Here is a 4,946-nt window from a genome sequence, read left to right as displayed (position 1 = left end):
CTGTACATGTTGGTACATCATGGTTTTAATACAGGTGTACTGGCATACGGATGGTGTTCAGGATGCAAGATAATAGGCACACTGCCAAAAACAAATCTGTTTACTGAGCACCTGGTTTCTAAATCGCTCCTATGGACAGTGCTTGCTTATTCATGGTATAGCTGTATTGTTCAAGGGAAGTAGGGGAGAACTGAAATTTTTGATAAAAATCTTGTAGTGAAAATGGTAGAAATACCAAATTTAACCCAACACACATAAAACAACCATGCATTTTATAACTGGACTCCGGAGCGATAGAAAGGACATAAATGAATGTAGCTCTGAATTCATTACTACATCCTTTAACATATTTTTTTAATGTGTACATACCCTAATTCACCTTGTAAATATCTTCTTGTATTGCTGTACAGGAAAGCTCAGACTGGGGGAAGAGGAAGCAGCACAATGAGTCAATGCATGCTAAAAAGAGATTGAGAGAAAAATTAGTCTGTAGCTAGCAGATGCTGAGGGCAGGCAGCCCATTCAAGTCTATTAGGATGCAGTGGTTACACAGCCACTTGTCCTAATGTGACAGGGGTGCTGGTGAGCAGCTCACAATGTCCACTGTCTCCATTTTGGGGCTGCTCACCCGCACCCACATGCCTGTCACATTGGGACAAGCAGCTGTGTCTTTGCAGCTGTTGTGTCCTAGATGACTTGAATAGGCTGCCTGCACACAGCACCTGCTGTCTCAAGCTATATGTCACTTTAAAATAGTTAGGGCCCTCAGTAGTCAGTCAGCGTACATGGCGACTGCGGCAAAGAGCGAGCGAGAAGACGCAGGAGAAGCGGCTGAGCAGAGCGGAGAGGCCGAGCCTCTTCCCTTCTCCATATGAAGCTGACAAGAGCTGTGTTCTGAAAATAAGATGGATAGCAGCTTTGATTGTGATTGTGGTGAGCTGGAGCCACCTGATCATTAGCAGAAGAACTCTTCTGTAATTTAAGGTCTGCCACGGTTTCCTCTTCGGATGCACTGTACACAAACATCAAATTACAAATAATTTCTAGTGCTTACCAGCACCATAGAATGACGCTGCTCAGGACCAGTTCAACACTGAATGTATCTGCACTGTGAGGAGGATGATGATAGAAGCCTATATCTTGCATATTTATTCACATTTTTGTTCCATGTCAATTTGTTTTGCACACTAGAGCCACGTGCATAGTATGTCATTTCATTCCGTTTCACTTCCATTGAGTGTTTTTGTTGATGTTTACTGGAATGCTGCATCTCTTGTGAACTATGACTACAGTCATTTTTATACAATCCAAACTGAGCTTTAGAATTGTGGCTTGTGGGATCCACCAGGCCTGGCAGGCTGTTATGCAATGAGGATTGGAGCTGACCGGTCTGAAGAAGAGTGTATTTATATTTTATTTTTTTTGGTTAGGTTTTTGAAATCTTTTCTTTAGATACCAGCAGTGGTTTATCATCACGTGTTTAGGAAAATTGAAGATTTCTAGACGAAGGAAGTAAAGTAGCCAAAATGGCAGAAAAGTTTGAAAGCCTCATGAACATTCATGGGTTTGATTTGGGCTCTCGATACGTGGACTTAAAACCCCTCGGCTATGGTGGTAATGGCTTAGTTTTTTCTGCTGTTGATAATGACTGTGATAAGCGAGTGGCTGTGAAGAAAATTGTCCTGACTGACCCTCAGAGCGTCAAACATGCTCTGCGGGAGATCAAAATTATCCGAAGACTTGATCATGAAAATATTGTTAAAGTATTTGAAACTCTCGGCCCTAACGGAAGTTGCCTGACGGATGATGTGAGCGAGTTAACCGAGCTGAACTGTGTGCATATTGTTCAGGAGTATATGGAGACCGATCTAGCCAAGCTTCTAGAGCAAGGCCCACTTCGTGAAGAGCATGCTAGGCTCTTTATGTACCAGCTGCTACGTGGGCTTAAATATATCCACTCGGCTAATGTGCTGCATCGAGACCTTAAGCCAGCAAACCTGTTCATAAACACTGAAGATTTGGTGGTAAGAATCGGAGATTTCGGTCTTGCACGGATCATGGATCCCCATTATTCCCACAAGGGACACCTTTCTGAAGGACTTGTTACCAAATGGTACCGATCTCCACGCCTTTTACTTTCACCAAATAACTACACTAAGGCTATTGATATGTGGGCAGCTGGGTGCATCTTTGCTGAAATGCTGACTGGAAAAACCCTTTTTGCAGGTGCACATGAACTTGAACAGATGCAGCTAATTCTGGAGTCTATACCTGTTGTTCAGGAAGAAGATAGACAGGAGCTTCTCAATGTAATCCCAATCTTTATCAAAAAGGATATGACCGCGCCACATACTCCTTTAACACAGCTACTTCCTGGGATCAGTCCTGAAGCTCTAGACTTCCTGGAGCAAATTCTGACATTTAGTCCTATGGACAGACTAACGGCAGAAGAAGCTTTGTCCCACCCATATTTGAGCATCTATTCTTTCCCTTTGGATGAGCCAATTTCACACCATCCTTTTCACATTGAAGATGAGGTAGATGATATATTATTGATGGATGACAACCACAGCCATGTCTATAATTGTGAAAGATATCATGACAGCCAGTATTCTGACCATGATTGGCCTATCCATAATAATTTTGAAGCTGATGAAGTTCAACGTGATCCAAGGGCTCTTTCGGATGGAAGTGATGAGGAAGAGGTTCAGGTGGATCCTCGCAAATATCTGGATGGAGAGCGAGAGAAATATCTGGAAGATCCTGCATTTGATCATTACTTCTCTGCTGAGCCTTCTTGGCCACACCCAAATCACCACGAGAATAAATATTGTGATCTTGAGTGTAGCCATACCTGTAACTACAAAATTAGGTCCTCACCTTACCTAGATAACTTAGTGTGGAGGGAGAGTGAGGTCAACCATTATTATGAGCCAAAACTTATTATCAATCTTTCCAATTGGAAGGAGCAAAATAAAGAGAAGCTAGATAAGAAGGGGAAATCAAAATGTGAAAAGAATGGTTTAGTGAAGGCTCAGATAGCCCTTGAAGAAGCATCACAGCAGCTAGTTGAAAAAGAAAGGGAAAAACGCAAGGAGTTTGACTTTGATTCTTTCTTAGCAGGTACTATTCAGCTTAGTCTGCAAGATGATTCTTCCAGTGTTGACAAGCTCAATGACTTGAATAGCTCAGTAATACAACTTGAATACAAGTCCTTAATATCAAAGTCTGTAAGCCTGGAAAAACAAGAGAAAGGCATGGTAAACCTAGCACAGTTGGGTGTGCGAAACCAAAATTCTTGGGACAGTCAAATCGTAACTGGTGAAGACTGCTTCCTAAAAGATCAGTTTTGTTGTGAAGTAAGGAAAGATGATCACAATCAGAAGGAAAACACTTACACAGGTTACCTAGACAACTTGTTCAGTAGAAAGGAAGAGCCAGAAGTGTCAGACCCTGAGCCAGCAGAAGAAGGAAAAGATAGCCGCAAGGAAAATGAGGAAGGCTTACCAAATTTTTGTGACGACATCATCCTTAGTAAGCAGCTGGATTGCATAGGGATTCCCCAGTTTCACAATCCTGTTGGCTCACCCCTCAAATCAATACAAGCCACATTGACGCCTTCTGCAATGAAATCCTCTCCTCAAACCCCCCACAAAGCCTACAGCAGCATTCTAAAACATTTAAACTAAAACACTCTTCTTGATTTTCTTTTTTGTATTTTTCATTTGTTGTGTCTGTTTTTCTCTCCTTTTTTTTATTTTATTTTTTTCTTTCATACTTGAATTGTATTTTTAGTATGTATTTAAATTTAGTTTTGTTTACCATTGTTTTTACAATTTCAAACTACTTTCTACATATTAATTTTAAACTAGCATGACATTTGCACACAAGGATTAAAAAAAAGAAAAAAAAAAAAAGATAATACAATGTAGGGTGGAGACAGGAAATATGCACTAACTAAAGAAAAACCTAAAAATTGGTTGCTATGTTTCTAAATATTATCTTGCCTTGATTTTAACACAGTGAGACGTTACTTACCTTAATGGAGATGTCAGTTTTATATTGTTTCTTTTCTAAGCTAGGTCATTGTGTTTAGCTTTTTTTCTTTCTTTTTATTTTATTTTTATTTTTTCATATCCATTTCTTGAAACACATGATACCAGCAGCAACTGAAGAATGCCAGATTTTGGTACGCATGTGTTATCTACCTCAAGGTAACAACATTTTGTGGCTGTATATTTGCCACCGATAGTGCTATCCATCACGCACCTCTTTTAAGCCAGCATTATTGTAGTAGCTATTCTTGAAATGAGAAAATTACAGAAATATTTATAAATGTTTTTGACTGCATCCTATGTAATGAAGTGTTTTTAATATGCAGTATTTTTATTTATAAAATTCACGTGTGTCAAATCGGCGCCTCAGAAATGGCTTAGATTGGTAAATGGACATCTTGGCATCTAGCTGTCAAAATACAAGCATGCCATATTATTCAGGCAGGGGTTAAATAATTAGGTAAGTAAGATATTGGGAAGAGCAGTAATGATTTGCATTACGTCATATAAAAATACAGATTTTAGCTTACTATGGTCATATCGATAGAATATTCTAAATGGGTTGCTATGGAATGCTACCCTGTACACATTGCTCTTTGTCTTTCTTAAATAAGCCCTTTAGAATATGGCAGTTGGACTGTTTAAAGGCTGTCCAGATCTAGTGGAGAAATTTAATTTATAGTTTACATTGTACAGTTAGCCTGCATATTAACAGGTCATTGTGTTTTCGCTTCATTCTTTTTCCCACTCTTCTTTCATTTCAAGGAAAGTGCTCACTGTGTATAGGAATTTTTGTTTTTTCAAAGTGCTTGACCGATCTCTACAAAACATAGGAACCTTGTAAAAGTTAAATACTCCTAGAAACTTTTTTTAATTTTTTTTTTTTTTTAT

The 4,946-nt window shown here is 39.3% G+C and overlaps 1 pseudogene; it reads left to right on the top strand.

The window, feature by feature from the left end:
• The first annotated feature begins 770 nt into the window (after positions 1 to 770).
• On the top strand, positions 771 to 3,917 carry LOC143940736 (mitogen-activated protein kinase 6 pseudogene; annotated as a pseudogene).
• The last annotated feature ends 1,029 nt before the right edge of the window (positions 3,918 to 4,946 follow it).

This window comes from Lithobates pipiens, unplaced genomic scaffold (genome assembly GCF_037356315.1).
Source record: "Lithobates pipiens isolate NorthernLeopardFrog02 unplaced genomic scaffold, aLitPip1_a1.2 Scaffold_3, whole genome shotgun sequence".
In the NCBI taxonomy this organism is placed as follows: Eukaryota; Metazoa; Chordata; class Amphibia; order Anura; family Ranidae; genus Lithobates; species Lithobates pipiens.
This window is presented reverse-complemented; position numbering and strand designations above follow the sequence as displayed.